Source organism: Camelus dromedarius, chromosome 13 (assembly GCF_036321535.1).
Source record: "Camelus dromedarius isolate mCamDro1 chromosome 13, mCamDro1.pat, whole genome shotgun sequence".
Classification (NCBI taxonomy): Eukaryota; Metazoa; Chordata; class Mammalia; order Artiodactyla; family Camelidae; genus Camelus; species Camelus dromedarius.
Window position 1 is genome coordinate 35559040 of NC_087448.1, and position 18865 is coordinate 35577904.

The following is an 18865-nucleotide window of genomic DNA, read 5'->3' on the forward strand; positions in this document are numbered from 1 at the left end:
GATATAAATATATCATAGACTGCAGAATTATGAGCTTTTCAATAAAGAATAAATGTATGAATTAATTCTGTATTTTAAAATATCTTAATTTATAGTAGTTATTAATACAAGCAAAGGGTTATTTTATAAAATTATCCTTCAGCTTGTTATCCAGAAAGTGACATTTGCCAAAGTCTGATCCAACGATAAATTTATATAACTGTGGTTGATTTATCTCTAAACATGGTGGCTTAGATTAATTTAGAGGGGAGTCTTCTTACTTCCTCACAAAGAAAACCATATGATGCATACGTTTATGTTATCCTACATTTTACTGCCAAAGGTTGATTTTTGATCAAGATCTATTTTAGTGAAAGTTTGACTCTCCAGTGAATCCTCAGAACTGCCTCCAGATTCTCGGGATAGAAGAAAATGGCATTCATCAGTAGTGGAAATGGATACCTTTTAACGAAGCACAAGCAGCACATTCTTAGACTATGAGACAAGCATTTTGTATTCTGAGTTCTTTCTGATTTTATGATTACTTTGTCTTTGATGTGAAAACAAAACAGATACCTGTTAAAATATCCACTTTTTTTTTTTGCCTTTTCCTATTGCTAAAGGTAATGAGAACTGTGTAACATGAAGATGCTCACACAAAATTTAAATTTGTGGAGAGAAAAGATGTTAAGGATGGCAGATTTCATGCTTGTTTCTTTAGGTGGATAGATGTCATTATTATTTTAACTAGACACCTCAGGTGTGCAAAGGTTTAGGGGAGTTTGTTTTTCCAACATGCCACAGAAGATGAAATGAATAATAAACATTATCTTACAGTTACTGTTATTTATTAATTCAAATTCTTATGTTTAGCTAATAAGTTTCCTTCAAACATCTTCTGTAGGTCCATCCCTTGTCTTTATGAGATCATGTGGTCCATTTTTGTTAGTAAATTTTACTTCAGATTTACTCACATGTGGTTCAATGAGGTAAATCCCAACATATAATTAGCATATATAAAGACATTTTTCCATTGCTTATTTTTATAAAATATCACTGTAGACCATATTAGCAAAGCCTTCATACATCTATACAATAGAGGTTTTTTGTTCTTTATTTGCTTTTTTACCATGATTCAATTTAATAAATGTATACTTAAAACAACAACAACAACAACCACAACAACAAAAACCTACTACCTGCAAAGTACAACTATGAGTTATAAAACATATTTTTATGAAGGTGGATATACAGGTGATATAAAGGTGGAAATACCTTAGTGAATCATTATCCTTTCAAATCACATTTTATTATTGACTTACTAGTCCAATTATTTATAGGTCAATACTACATTTTCCTGTCTCATTTTTTGAGAGAGAATATGAATAAGTCATACTGATTATTTTAAAAGAAATTATAATCCACTTTAGAGATAAACATAGAAACAAATACTTGCCCCTTGAAACAGAAAGCACTATATTATAATGAAGTACAGAGAAAGGATAGTCAAAAGTAATAAGACATTGCAGAAAGCAGCTCTTTGCCTCTTTCCTGTTTGCCCATTTCTGTTCCCCTCTAACCTTGAAAGAACTTAATCATAAGAATGGAATCACTAGGCAATTTAACCTAACCCCTGATTTATGCTCTCAAATGCACATCATGGCTTACCTAACCTGTTGATTATTTTCCTAGATTAAAAGAAGAATAAAGAAATAAGCAATTAAAGAATAACTGGCTCTCTATCCCAAACAACCCTTTTAGCAATTTTGCAGGCAGATCATGCAGGCAAGGTCACACCTGAAGAGAGAGTCAGCCAGTCTGCATGCAATGGAGAATGATGCAGAATCCAACCTCCTGCCTCAATGATTCACTGAGATTCTCCCCCTTCTTTCCCTTTAAAGACTTTCATGGCTGAGCAGTCTTTAGAGTTGATCTTAGGACGTGAGTCTACCTTCTCCCCAGATTGCTGGCTTTTCTGATTAAAGCACATTTCTTTCCTATTGACACTTACTCTTGATTATTGGCTTTTGGGTAGTGATCAGTTGATCTAAAGTTCAGTAACATTAGAGTAATATGGTAGTCTAAATATCTTGAAAAATAATGTTGAAAACCTAAAATTTATGAATTAAATGTAAACTATATCTGTATAATATAAAATATATAAATGCATTATATATGTATAAGTATATATAATACATGACTTAACTGTTTAGAAATTATATACAAATTTTCAGAAATCAAAACTGTGTAAACCTTAGCCTTGTCCACAGGTATAAACTTGAAAGAGGCTACTCTTAAATAGAGAAACAAGAAAATGTGTAATCTGTACATTTACTCTTGGTAAAGGGACAAAATCTCCCCTGAATTTATCTCCTGAATTATGGCCAGCGATTTTGAACCTTCAGTTGCCTTGCAAAAGCAAATAGAATTACTCCCAGTTTCCTCAGGAAAAAAAGTTCTAAGGAATGTGAGCTTACCACTCATCTAAAAACATCAGTCAAAGAGAAAGGACCACATACAAACACAAAGATTAGAGTAATAGTTGACTTCTCATCACCAACAATGCAGTATTACAATTAACATTTTCAATATAAATATTCTTCACTAAAAGGACTTAAAATTTTTCATTAGATTCAGTAATTTTGATATTAAAAATCAATATATGATAATTTGAATAAATTTGAGAGCTAACATGGAATAATTTAATATTATAATAATATTTTCAAATAAAGTCACTACATGTACACCTCTTATACTTTATATTGCACAAACATTAACTGTTTGTTTTATTGCACCTATGATTTTTCAGTTTTATATGAAGTTATTTAGAACCATTTCTTGAGAAGTATAAATTCTGAAAATGTATGTTATCAATATTTAGCCACTCACATATTTAACTGTTAGAGTGAGAATCAAAATTAATGCAAAGTTATATTAGCTCATGCATGAGTTACATATGTTATGTTTAGATTACTTAAGAAAATAATTTATTTTTAGTTAACAATATTTTGTTATCAATAATAAATGTTTTATTATTCTGCTCAAAATACCATATATTTAATATATTTTAGTAGTAAAAATCATTTTTATTTTAAAGATGTTTAAATAGATAGTATATCTTCAATTTTAGACTATTGCCAATATTAGAAGCAATAATAAATTAGATTAAATTCAAGCTTAAAAGCTTGAATGCTAAAGAACTAAAAAATATTTCTAGTTCTTATTTGCCTGTAATTATCTTTTCCTTGGTGAATAAAAATAAAAACAGAAAGTAAGGCTAAACTTTAATATTTATTAAAAGTCAATTATACTAAACATTCAATTAGCAACTTTCTTCTACATACTCTAAATAGAATAGTGTTTGTGAAACATAAATATCTGTACTCATTTGTTAATTTCAAATTAACTTTATATAACTTATTTTTTATGATTTCATTTAAAACGTTATGTAATTTAAACTGGTTTGGCGTGAATTTGGTGGAGAATCTTGGTTTCAGGTTTCATAACCAAACCAGAGTAATATCAAAATTCAAAGGGAAAGCTATGACTCGGGATTTTAAAGTAATCCTTACTATTCCTCAAATATAAAAAAAAAAAAAATTGGCATACATAAGCAATCATATGGGAAACTATTTTAATATGATACAGACAACCAAGAGATTAATCAAAAAGAAAAAGCTGTGGGGAATGAGCTAGTTGTAAAGTGAAATATAATACAGAACTGAAATGGACCAATGATAGATACAATGGTTAGAGAATTAATTACAAAGTAAATAGCCACAAACCAACCTTTTAAGAAATCTAATTTACGTACTAGAACATAGGAGAAATAAGGATGAGTAACAATTATTAACAATGTTCTGAAAAGCCTATAATTAGCACAAATAAAATAGTGAAATGGATAGGAATATCCTAGGTGTCATGGTCTGAACATTCATATGTTGAAAACCTAATGCCCAAGGTATTAGGAGGCAGAGACTTTTGAAGGTGATAAGGTATGAGGGTGAAGCCCTAATGAATGGGATTAGTTTCCTTTTAAAGGAGAACCCAAAGAACTCCCTTGCCCCTTCTGATACGTGAGGACACAGTGAAAGGCATCAGCAATGAACCATGAAAAGGAACCTCGTTAGAATGTGATCATGCTGGTTCCTTGATCTTGGACATCCCAGGGTCCAGTACTGTAAGAAATAAATGTTTGTTGTTTATAAGCCACCCATTCTGTGATGGTTTTAATAGCAATCCAAAAAGATGAAGATGTGTAAATAAATAACTTTAGACCATAGGTCTCCAAATATTCCACTAAGAATCTCTAAAAATCAGTGGCTTTGAGTCATTTCCATATAAATCCACCAGCATGTCATCACATATATACATAAACATTTGTTCAGGATATATGCACTTTAGCCCAGCCTCCAGCTATAAATCTGGATTATGGATGGACAACAAACAGAACTGTGAATTAAGTACTATCTCCAAGTGAAAACACTAAATTTTGATAGGTTTAATTTTTTATTTGTTGATATATGAAGTTAAAAAGACTTGTAGAAGTGATTTGCAGAACAACTAAATAAGAACATAATTATAAAACTTCAGAGGAACAGAATACCATTAGAATCTGAATCATTAGAGTCAGCAAATAAATAAGAATTAAACTATTTTCCTAAACTCTGAAGTTAATATGAAAAAAATTAAGCATTTTAAGAGTAAAAATTAGCAGAAACAGAGCAATATTACTAGATGAAAAAGAATATAAGTAAACTAGAGAATGTTGCAAATAAACTAATTTTGCACCAATAAACTTGAGATTCACATTGAGATTCATATTTCATAATGATTCAGAGTAGGGAAGAAAAATGTTTAGCATGGAATAGTACATTAGTTGAAGTGGTGAAAAAATTGGTATTTCAGATCACAATCCAGAAGAATAGAATAACTATTCAAGTGCAGCGATAAATGCATATAGATTTTGAGGGCATTCAAACATGAACCAATCTGAGAACATTCTAAAAAAGAGGGGAAATTATCTGGCACAGATAAATGATAAAGGTATATCTTGTATATGTTAAGAATATATTTCATGATCTGAAAGTGACTTGCATATGCATACCAAAATCTTTCCTGCATTCTCGGCAAATTTAAGAAAAATGGCTAAAGCAAAATACATTCATAAAAATTACATTTTGCTTATTTGTTTTGTTGTTATTATTTATTCATTTTTAAGTTACAAAATCAAAATTAAAAATATTGCAAACATCCCAGGAAAAAAAACCCAGATGGTATAAATATTAAATATAACTAGAAGGATCATGACAATGAAACCATCTTTAAGAATATTATGAAAATTAATTTATACAAATATATTTATTAGTTTTATTGAAATGCAGTTCATGTATAATACTATGTTAATTTATGTGTACTACACAGTCATTTGACGATTACATACATTAAGAAATGATAACCATAAGTCTAGTAACATCTATACCTGTACAGTTATTACAATATTATTGACCATATACAATACTTATGCTGTATATTATATCCTCATGGTTTATTTATCTGATAACTAGAGTTTTGTACCTCTTCACCCCTTTTCCCCCAACCTCCCATCTCCATCCCCACTGACAACCACTCATTTGTTCTCTGTATCTGAGTCTGTATTCACTTTGTTTTGTTTGTTTTGCTTTTTGGTTCTTCATATAAGTGACATCATATGTATGTATCTCTTTTTTTTTGGCTTATTTCACTTAGCAAGATACCCTCTAGTCCATCTATGTTATAAGTGACAGTATTTCATTTTTAATGGCTGAATAATATTTCATTTTAAATCTTCTTTATACATTTATTTATTGATGAATATTTAGATTGTTTCCATATCTTGGCTATGGTAAATAATGCTGCAGTAAACACTGGGGTGCATATGTCTTTTTGAATTAGTGTTTTTTTCCTTTATGTAAATACCCAGAAGTGAAATTGCTGGGTCATATGTTAGTTCTGTTTTCTAAATTTTTTAAGGAAACTCCATACTGTTTTCCATAGTGACTGCACCAATTTACAATCCCACCAACAGTGTACAAGGATTTCCTTTCCTCCACATACTCACCAAAACTTGTTATTTGCTGTTTTTTTTTAATGATAACCATTCTGACAGGTGTGAGGTGGTATTTTATTGTAGTTTTGATTTGTATGTCCCTGATGATTAGCAATACTGAGTAACTTTTCATGTGCCTGTTCGCCATCTGCATATCTTCTTTGGAAAAATGTTGATTCAGGTCCTCTATTTTTAATCAGATTGTTTGCTGTTTTTGATGTTACATTGCATGAGTTTTTTGTGTATTAATCCCTTATTAGATGTTTTATTTGTGAACATCTTTTCCTCTTCAGTAAGGTGCATTTTCATTTTGTTAATAGTTTTCTTCACTGTGCAAAAGCTTTTTAACTTGATGTGGTCCCATTTGTTTATTTTTGCTCTTGTTTCCCTTGCCTGAAGAGACAGATCAAAAGCAATTTGCTGTCAAAGGGCACTCTGCATATGTTTTAAGAGTTTCACAGTTTCAGGTCTTAATATTTAAGTCTTTAGTCCATTTTGAGTTTATTTTTGTATATGGTGTGAGAAAGTAGTCCAATTTCATTCTTTTACATATAGCTGTCCAGTTTCCCAATGGTGTTTATTGAAAAGACTGTCTTGTCCCCATTGCACATTCTCGCCTTCTTTGTTCTAGATTATTTGACTAGCATAATTTGAGGCAAAAAATGCCATGTTTATTTTATCATGGCTGTATTTCCTATGTTTTCTGTTACACTATTTAAGGAGGAGAAAATAATTATGGTTATTTGTAGTACACAACAGAACTAAAAATCTAAAACCATTAAAAAATTCTTACATAGTTCTATTGTCAAACCAATGGTACTACTATACCCTTATGCAAAATGCACTTCTTAAATACTAAATTAATTTTTAATTCCCCTTTTCTATTGTGTTGGAAATTCCAGTTCTTCTTTGACTTACACTGGTACATAACTTTTAAATTTACTTTCTGGTATAAATATGCTCCTATCTACAATTCACCCATATATATTTCACATCTTATAACTTTTATGGCATACATATATATACATATATATATATATATATATGTATATATATGTATAATTTGATTCTGCAACTATCTGTTCAATAACATATTGGATATTTCTGATATAAAGTATAAACAACAGAGGAACCTATATTTTAATCCAATGTATTAACATATTATTTATATACAGTATAGTCAGTACATATTACATTTTTGAAAAGACTGTCAGAGGCAAAAAGAAATGTTACATACAAGAGAGAATAAATTAGAATCACATTTGGTTTCCCTCTGGTATCATTTTACTTAAGGTTAAAGACTAGCAATTCTTGAAGTACAAGTGTAGTGAGAGAAAATTTTCTGATTTTGCTTTGTTTTCTTTTGGTGTGAAATATTATTTAACCTTCATTTTTAAGGATGTTTTGGCTACTTATAGAATTTTGTATCAAAATGTTTTTTGTCTTTTCTTTTCATTTTACTTTCAGCATGTTGACGATGCCTTTTTGCCTGCATTTTCTTAAATGCAAGGAAAATTCTTGTTTCTCCCCTGTATTTAATATGTTTATTTTCTTTGTCATTTTAAAAATTTATCACTGGCTTTTCACAATTTGGTTATAATTACTTGGAGTCATATTGTTAAGAGAATGCTGAATTTTATTTTGATGAGCTTTTAAGTTTAGACATTGTTTCTTTGATTTCCACATATTTAGGGAATTTGACAGTATAATTTTTTAATTGATTTTTAATTTTTTTACAGTATCAAATTTATTGAAATCCATGGAGTTGAACTTTTATTCCAGAAACTGTACTTTTGAATTTTACAAATTCCATTAATTCAGATTTTTTTTCCTCTCCATGCTGAGATTTCCCATCTATTCATTCACTGTGACCATTATTTAACATTAGTGTTTTAACACATTTATTAAAGTGGCTTCTAAGTACTTGGCTGCTCATTTTACCATCAGTCATCTGAAGTTTTGTCACTATTACCTACATTTTTTTCCAAATAATAGATACATACTCTTCATTCTTTGCATGTCCATTATTATATACTGAATACATTTAAAAGTACATCATAAAGATTTTGAATTTGATTACTCTCTTTTAAAAAGTTTTTATTTTATTCTATTAGGCAAGTATATTATGGGCTGAAAACCTTACATTGTAAAGGCTTATTTTATGCTTTGTGAGAGTATGACATTTAGGAAATCTGAGACATTTTGAAACTTGTCTAACTTGATGGGGCTTAAATTTCTCTGCCCTCTTTTGGTAAAAAGCAGTTAAAATCTCTGATCAATTTTTCCAGCCTTCCAATTGTTTTCTTTGCTTTGTCCCTGTTTATGTTTCAAACCTATTTGGCTCATTGGATTCTCCCTCACAGATGCCCACTGTAGTTGTCAACTAAGAATATGACAGGAATTTTATGGAGATATTGAGACTTGTGTTTCTCCCCTTTTGTGGGTTTACCAACATAATGTCCAGTCCCTATAGCAGCCCTAAATTTTGGCCTCTTCTATTTCAACCCAATAAGACTTCAGATTTCTGCATGAGTTCTATCTTCATTGCTCCTTTAGAACATGTCCTTGGGACAAAGTGCTTTATAAATGTGAATGTAATGTAGTATGTTTTTATTATTTAAACCACCAGTGGTGTCTGATTTTAATTATTCATAGTGTCTTTAAATATTTGTTTTATGTGTTTTCTTCAAGCTTCAAAATTCCTATCATTATCAGTAGGACTAATATTCCAATACAAGGTCATCTATCATAAACAGTATTATATTTTCTATGCTTTTATTCTTGCTACAATGGAGTATTTGCAATAGATATCTCATGTCTCCAAAAGCCTAAAATATTTACTATTTGGCTATTTACAGGAAAATTTGCATACCATTGATACAGTCAGTAAAATTAGTCAAGAAGACATTCTTTCCAAGTGTAATAATAACACAGTAACATTGTACATCTATCTTTATAAATACTGTTGTGACCATATGAAAAGATTTTCAACTCTCCAAAATATTATTATAAAAGGTTAGTTTGAAATACTTGTAACTTTAAAAGATGCATAGTATATTTACTTTGGTTAAATTTCAGGATTAATAACTCTATGTACAATATTTAGAAACATATTTTCTCTTTGTACACTTTTTATTTTGCACATACATTTTGTGGAAAAGATGTAATTTCCTACTCTCACTGCAAGAGACTTCCACCCACATACATACTATTATTTTTTGCTCTGCTATAACTATGTAGAGATTTTACTATGTAAATGTAAGTCATTACCTTCACTGAGATAAAATAAGTGCATACTTCAATGTTTCAAATATATATTATTATCTATATTAGAACTCTATTATTCATTTTAATCACTATTCCTTCTTTATCAAAAATCTTTTTGCCACTTTTGTAGGCAAAAAAAGAAAATGTATCCATGTCTTATCATGGTTCCATTTAAATATGACTCAGCAATTCAATCTAACACACTTACGAACTGATAGTTTAAAATTGGTCTTATCATGTTTGCTGGTGACTAGTCATGTTATATTTCAAACAAAACATATGAAAACTCTGTTGGATATTTTTAATGCTAAATCAAATGAATAAATCTGAAAAATAAGATAATTAATTAAAATTATAAAAACTATTATTTCTAGATACATTCAAACCTTAAAATGACTAATGCATGAAAATTGCTCAGACTAAAATGAAATTCAAAAGAAATAACATATGTTTTTCAAAAGTCAGGAAATCAGCATATTAAAATACTTTTATATTTTGACATGATATTTATAATAATAGATAATTAGATTTCAAATTAAAATTCTCATGGTTTTTCAAGATCAATGGTAATCAGCTTTCAAGAAATAGTCAAAAGAAGGTTTTTTGATATAGTACCTCTATATGTATATAAGGAGCAGTATGATGTAGTTCCTAAGGACACAGAATCTGGAGCAAGACTGCCCACATTCAAAATTTGACATCACTAATTAGCCACAGTTGTGACCTTAGACAAGACACTGAACAGTGTACATTAGTTTTTCTTACTAATATGGAAATAAGAAAAGTATTTGCTTCAAAGAGTTGCCCTGAAGATTAAATACATAAATGTATTTAAACATTTTAACACAGTGCCCAACACAATGGAAGCAAAATGTATTAACTTTTTCTTTATATATGTGTGTTATCATTTTAAATGGCCTCATGTATGTTTTTTCTGTGATATATAGGAATACCAAAATTTAAATACAATGGTTATGAATATATAAAACACTTAAATTGTGCAACAAATTCTGATGGTAAAAATCATAATTTAATACTTGTAAAAAGAATTTTCAAAGACTAACAAGGAAAAGACAAGTAATTCATTAGAAAATAGAAAAAACATGGAAGAGCAAATCCAAATGTTCATCAAATATATGAAATGATATTCAAATAGACTAGTATCCAAAGAAGCTCAAAGTTATAAACACTTATCACTTTACCTTTTAGGTATGATTATAAAAATTTAGGAAATGCTACCACATTTTTTATTTTTAGGGATTTAGGAAAATACTTTTAAATATTGTTGATGTACATGCAGCATTAGAAATTTTCTAGAAATCTAAGGGAATATATGTACAATTAAAAATACATATACTTAGCGTAGCCTTCCTGTTTTTAATCATTGCTAAGTAGCTTTTATCAGACAAATCCTCTTGCCAATGACAATTAACTTTTTAAAGACACTCTAGAGTGTGCAAATCAGATTAAACTGGAGGCTTAATGACCTTAGGGAAAAGGGAAACCCAATAGGTGATGTCTAGGTTTAGCTGACTTTTCCATAAGGGCACTCCCTAGGCTGCTTAACACACAGAGTATATTGCTAAGCAGAAATTAATATGTCTTACCAGGTAGAAATATCATAGGTCAGAGTTTGGGACTACAGAATAGCTGGAAGTTGAAGGAAATGAAAAATCAAAGAGGGCAAGTCCCAAAATCTGAATAAACTCTCTCCAGTCTTCTGCTAGCTTATAATTTGGGCATACTTGGGGCAAGACCACAGGGTCCCAGGGGAAAGCTATCTTTGAAAGGTTGAAAGAACTGAGTTGAGATTTCAGAAGTTTACTGAGTGAGTCAGTTTCTGTCAATTTAGAAAAAAAAAAAGATTGGTAAACAAGTTGAGCTTTTCATGTAAACCCTAGAGTTCACATTTTAGGAGAAAAGCACCTTGGACTAAGGTGTAGGTCCTTGGACACAAGGCAAATTACACTAAACCTCTACTTTCAGCCCAGACAGGATCAACAGCATCTACTAGTAATCCCTGCTTTCATGAAATTCAACATTCCATAAAAGAAAATAAAAATCCAGATCTATCCTGTACAACAATGAGCAGTGTAAATATAAATTATGAGACATGTAATGAAACAGAAAAAATTTAACCTAGAATCTAGATAAAAATGTTTTAAATACACTCTAGTTTCCTTAATGGTAAAATTAGGAGTCAGAGATATATTAAAAAAACAAAAACAGACAAACAAAGGAAACATATTGGAGTTAAATGGCTTAAATGAAATATATGACAAAAATAACATAAATGACAGGAAGAGAAAAATGGAATAATATGATCTTATAAATCTTATATTTCTTACATTGTGCAAAAAGTGGAAATACTTATCTAAAACAAAATTCCCTGATAGACAAAGAAGAAATACAACGAGTAGCCAGACATAAAGGAGAAAAACAATAATGATTACTAGTAAAAAAAAAATCTAAAAAAAAATTATGCATGTGCAACCTTGAATTCAAGAAGTCACGTGGAAAACAATAATTGGAATACTTAAGGACCTGAACAGAGTTTTCAGCTGCTGCGCATCTCAGGGGAGACATGAGAATTTTAATTTTAACACAGTAAAGAGGCTTCATAAGCTCTTGGGGCTTCAATACACCCTGCCCTAACAAAGCAATAAATAACCCTACACAAATTCAATATTATTAGCTAGTCCTTAAACTACATGATAGAATAATGCAGTGCAGCCTCACAGGCATAGAGAACAAACTTATGGTTACCAGTGGGGAAGGGGCTAGGAAGGGATAAATTGGGAGTTCAAGATTTGCAGATACTAATATATATAAAATAGATAAACAAGTTCATACTATACAGCACAAAGAACAATATTCAATATCTTATAATAACATAATGAAAAACAATATGAAAGCATATGTATGTTCATGTATGGCTGAAACATTATGTTGTATATTAGAAATTGACACAACATTGTAAACTGATTATACTTCAATAACATACATATATATATGTGTATATATATATATATATACACACAATAAAACATAAATAAAATAAAATTAGAAACAAAAAATGCAGTGCAAATATCCTTAAAGGTAAATTTATAAAGGTAAACTTATAACTTTAAACAATTATACTGGAAGAGAAGGAAATTCATGATTAGCTATATATTTAAACATTTAAAAATGTTAAGCATACCATGTTATATTCATGCAATTTAATATTTTATCAAAATAATTTTATATTGGGTTTAATGACAGCAATATGAGTCATTACATTACATGTGTAATAATTTATAAAATTATATATAAAACACAGAATTTAGTGAATATGAACAAGTTACATTAAATAAAAATATCATAATCTTAAGTATGAAAATATTTAATACAAATTACATTGGGAGACAATTGCAGAAATATTATTTCTGCCTAGTGAGTTATGTGATTTTGTAGTTGTTTTAAATATATATATTTTTAATTTCCAAATGTTTCAATAGTTGGATGTGTACATTTAAAATGCAATTCAATAAAAAAAACCTTCAAATATCTCTTTTTCAATCTTTAATGATGTTTATTTCAGTGTGATTTCTGTATGCTCTTCTTGTGTTTAGCTATCTGTTCTCCCATTTTTTAGACATGTGTCCAGATGAACATACTAGTTTGGATTACTCTGTCTGCAAGATAACTTAAAGTTTATTTTTAAATTCTTCTTTGACAGCTTGACTAATGCATAACTGGTTCAATAATATGTGAAAATATTAAGATCATGTAGGAAAGTTGACATAAATGTCCCATAATCAATCTCTAATGAAATATCTAAAGAAAGGTAATTCCAAAGAGATTATTATGCTATGTCCTTCATATAAAACATTTTAGAATAAGCTTCATAAGAAAGGTTGACAGCATTATGTAAAATAAAACACAGCATTTTTGAGTTTGAAGTAAATATATTGAATTTGAGTATTTTTCATTTGCATAATATTAATTTTATATAATTGAAGATAAGTTCATACTTTTCACACATTACAAATGGTCACTTTGGTGCAATTGCTTATTTTAAAATACATTATAAGTAGTTTTGAAAATCATCCTATTTTGTAGTTGTTCAGTTTCATGCAAAAAGAAGTTTTTTATTCATTATGTATTACAGCCTGGGATTTCAGACTCATATAGACTTCAGTTTCATAGGCAAAATGATTCCATTCTGCAGGTTTCTGATATGGCATTTAAGTAAGCCTTTGAAAGAATAAGTAGATGCATATTACGTTGACACTTTTATTGAATTACACTTTTAGGTTTCACTATCCATTTATTAAAACCAGTACTGATATTGACTGCAACTTACTTATTTTTCTCTTTAGTTTTCCTGGTTACAGCCAAATATTACATTGTAATAATGTTTTTGATTCATTTCCTGGAGTATTATTTTCCAGTTAAAGTGGAAAGAAAATCAAGATGTTTAGGTTTAAAACAGCCACACAGATATAGTAGAATACCCCTCATAATTATGTTAATGTATTTACCTTTTAATATAAGTTATAGTTCTGATGTAAAAAGTGTTCATATGACTAGAAAAATTAGACGAAATTTATTATTTAAAGAATTTTAACAGAAGGCTCATTTTCAAGTCTATGGGCTAAATATAATATATATTCTTTCTGTCTCCACATTAAATTAATAGGAAACAGCATAAAAATCTTACCAAAATTAAAATTATCAAATATATTTAGTTCTAAAAAATACAACAGGTAACTCTTATAGTTCCAGAGGGCCTAAGGATTGTCTATAAACTTGAGGAGGCAGCAACAATGGCAAAGACTAGCAAAACAGATTAAAGATGAATGTTCTGAACATACAGTTGGTAGGAGTTATGAAGTAGAGAAAGAACATCAACAAACAGTAGCATGTTTATTTCGGGCACTGCCATGGAAGCAGAAGGTGCTTCAAAGTCTTGTGTCCTCAGATAAGCAGTAGCAACCCTAGTGTCCTCCAAGAGAACATTGAAAGCTTGAGAATTTGTCATGAAGTTATGTAGCATGGTTGCAATTACCTACCAGCAATGGGGAAGATTCACCCAAGATGGCTATAGAAAGGACACACATTAAGAACTTGTAGATTACCAATAACATTCAGATTGACTAGTAACATGAAAACAACTGAGTGGTGAATTAATAAATGGAAGCTGAACTAAGAATTCTTGCAGATAGCAGCATGAAAGGAAAGTTCAAACATTGAGAAGAGATTCATAAGTTCCAAAGTCCACCCAAGACACAGTGGAGAAAAAACAAAACATAAAGACCTCATGGGGGAAAAGAAAAGAAGCATTACTTGAAGGAAAAATAGTTCAATATTTCCCCTAACGAAAATTTAAAAGTATTCTTCAGAATAAAAGAATAACAATCGCTAAGCAGGATTTTTTGAAAGGCTACATACACTTACACACATAATAGTAAATACTTCAACACTGTTTAAAGAGTCAACTTGAAAGATCATCAAAAAATGTCAATCTTCTCAGAAAGAGAAATCATATTGATATAAGATGTTTCCCAGTACTGACAATTTCAGAAAACAAACTGAGAAATTACTTTAAGAACAAATATTTGGCAGAGATCTCTAGAGAGATGAATTCAAACATTTTCAAACATATGAGCACTCTGAAATTTTATCAACCACATAGCATCTGTGAATGAATAACTGGAGGCTGTAATACAGCAAGAAGGAAATCTTAAAGGATTTAATACAAAGGGAAATGTAATGGATAAGATGTCATATATCCCTTGGGTATTAAAAAAACCCCAAAAAACTAGAGGCAAATAAAAATTTGAAAAACAACTGGCTATGGTTAACCAATACATGGTCAAGAAGAAAATAAATCTGTGACCTATTTACTTTAAATAAGTCCAATAAGTAAATAATCTATGCTTTATCAGATACAGCAAATTTTTTCCATCTTTCCAGTGTATTTGCTTGGATACATTTTATCTGAGCATGCTATGCAATAATTTTAAATTGGCTTTAAAATCTAATTTTGATTTTCCACCTTTTATAAAAGGAAAAATAAAATGAGTTATTTGATAGTAATTTCAGACCAAATTGCTATTTTGGAGATTCGAGCATTCCATTCCTGACTTCGTTTTTGGCTTAATATGTTTTGTCGTTATTCCCTCTTACTAATTGTTTTCAGATTCATTAACTCTACTTTATTGTGTTGGATATTTTAAATTATTATTTGATATGTTACTATGTGTCTATTCTGTACAGTTACTGTCTTATTCTTAGTTTCTAAATATATTTTGAAGGTGGGTAACAAGATAAGAAAGATGTTAAGTTCTTTTTAGGCACAATGGCTCTAAATGATGTTTCTATGCAACATCAGAAGATTAGTTTTAGAGTGCTCATTTCCTCTGATCATACCTAATATAAACCCCAAAATGTATGATTATAAATGTGTGGTTGAAGGAACTATAACTCACAGAAAATACACTTTATGTCTGGAAGTACCTGAATAGAAAAGTCTTGTATCATTTTCTCAACATGGAAATTTGTATTTTCTGTGCTTTTCTTTCTTTCAGGTATTTTATACTTACTAATAATTAGTGTCATCAGACCTAGACAGAGTAACAGAAATCATTTACACTTGTTGGAAAACTAGAGATCACCACTGGGTTTCTACTGATTCCTGAACGATATTGAGAAGTTTGCTAAGTGTTCCATAAGCACATAAATACTAGCTGAGAGAGAACTTGATGCATTTTCAAAAGCTTACCAGACAAAATGATACTTCAAAAACATATGGAATACTACTTAGTATTTGGGTTCTACCTTAAAAAAAAACACACAAAAATGGGATATTTTACATATCTTTCTGCATTTTAATTGTTGATAAAATGCATTAAAATATTTGTAGTTTAAGACAATAAATGAAAGAAGTTCAAAATTTTCAAAATCAGGAAAAGAGATTAAAATGTAATTCAAATACTTTAGATGATGGTTTAAATTTTAGTATCTTAGGCAATTTGGGTTGATTGTGGGGACCAATTTGCAAAGAGTTAGTCTTTATTGATCAAGTCATTATACCCGTTTTTACTCATTTTTCTAACCTGTAAAATAGGACTTTTATTTCTGGCCAATTATGATTGTGCTTCCATTGCCTCCCTCCCAACTTCCTTGCTCTTATAAAACAAAATCAAAACAGAAAACTATGACAAAAGAAAAACAAAAAACAAAAACAGTGGTGCCCAGGCAGATCCTAGCAGGGGAGGAGAAGAGAACAGGATGTTACAGGAGGGATCCTAAATTTCAGGCAGCTGCATTTGAATTTAGTCACTGATTCTCAGAGCAGGGGGCCGGCCCCTTTTGGGTTGCCCTTTCCATGAAGTAGATGAGAGGAAGAAGCCAACTGCTCCCTTCCTGCAGATACTGAGCAGTCATTATATCAACACAAAATGCTTGCAAGTAGGAATTGGAGTAAGGAGAAGACCAAACCCTTAGGCTGAGGGTGACTTATAGAAAGCTGTGAAATTTTAAAAGAAAATGGCTAAGAAATCATGTGTGAAAGAGGAAAATCTAGAAATTACATTGTCTATAATGAATAGGCTGAGTGCTTAAAGATAATTTTTGCAGTTATAAATATAATCATTTGTTTTTGTGAAGATAAAGCTAATACTGATTTCAGATCAGTTAATCCATACAGTATGCATATTTTCCCTTATTATATTGACACACCACCTATAGTCTCCTATTAAAAAAGAACCTGAGACTGTTAATGTAAAAATGAAATACTTTGTTTTCAATCACAAGATATATCTCTAATTCCCCATGTCATCTGTGTATATGTTCATACAAAATTTTTTTATTATTTTTACTCTTTAATATAAGTTGAACTGTCAATGAGCATTTACTGTAAAATAGAATCTACAATACCCTCCCTACTTTTGCCTTTCTCTTTGAATTCCCTAATTGTTGATATGAAAATTTACTCCTTTTCTAATATAAGCAATACTCTAAATATTCCTCTAGCTATGCCTGATAAAGGTTGGCATGTTGTTATGGTTACTTAATGTAGTTCAACATATTTTCCAATATCCATTCTATTTCATCCATATGTGGTTATTATTTCCAAATTTATGGGAATTTTCAAATATCTTTCAGTTACTGATTTCTAATTTAACTTCACATTTGGTAAGAAACTATACTTTGTATAATTTCAATTTCTTTAAATATATTTAGACTTGCTTTAAGAATGTTGCCGAGCATGAAAAATGTTCTATGTGCATTGAAAAAAAATGGATTCTGCTGTTTTGGGGGAGGAGTGTTCCATAAACGTCAATGTGCTCAAGCTATTCTATAGTGTTGTTCAAGTTGTTTTTATTCTTACTGATTATTAGTCTACATGTCCTAGTACATATTAAGGAAGAAATATTGAAATCTCCAATAATAATTGTGATTTTTATCAACTTTCCTTTTATTTACACCACCTTTCTCTTTATGCATTTTGATTGTTTTTATACGTATCCACATTTAGCATTGTAATGTTCTTTTGATACCTTCTTGATATATTTTTTATTATAAAATATCTTCATATTCTTCATCTCCAATAATGTCCTTCTCCCTAAAATATAATGCATTTATTACCAAAATGGCCTCCCAAGCATTCTTTTGATTAATGTTTACCTGGTATATATCTCTTTTCGTCTTTTTCACATTTAAACTCTCTGTCCCTATATACATAAAAAGTTGTTTTTATGGACAGTATACAGTTTGGTCTTGAATTTTTATATACTCTTACAATTGCATATACATAGTCATATGTAATATAGATATTATATATTTAATTAATATATTTAAACCATTTACATTTAAAATGTAGTTTTTATTTTTCTAATAAAATTGAAAAAATTTAGAAAAATCTTCTTTTTGTTTTTGTTTTCTCTGCTTATTCTATCCTGCTGTTTTACTTCCTGTGTATATAGTCATCTTAGATACTTTGCAAGCATTATGTTTGAACAATTGTTGGTAGAAATTATTTGAGGCTTATTATGCTATGATCTATCTCCAAGGAGGATTTTTATTTGATTTTGCCAGGTGCTAAGAGGGAATTACTAATTGGATAATCTTAACCTATTTTCAGAGCCTTGAAACTTCTCTTTCTGCTTTCTCTGATTTGGACAACAATGGTTTTGCAGTAAAGGAAAGAAGACTGCATACAAAGTCCGAGGAGGGGGGATTAGAGGAAAGTGATCAAATGCACAAACTTCCAGTTATAAGACAAATAAGTACTAGGGATGTAATGTGCAACATGATGATCATACTTAACACTACTGTATGGTATATAGGAAAGTTGTTATGAGAGTAGATCACAAGGAGAAATTTTCCTTTTTTTTTTAAAGTTATATCCATATGAGATGATGCGTGTTAACTAAACCTCCTGTGGTAATCATAGTATAAGTAAATCAAACCATCATCATACCTTAAATTTATACAGTAAAATATGCCAATTATTTCTCAATAAAACTGGAAAAAAATCCA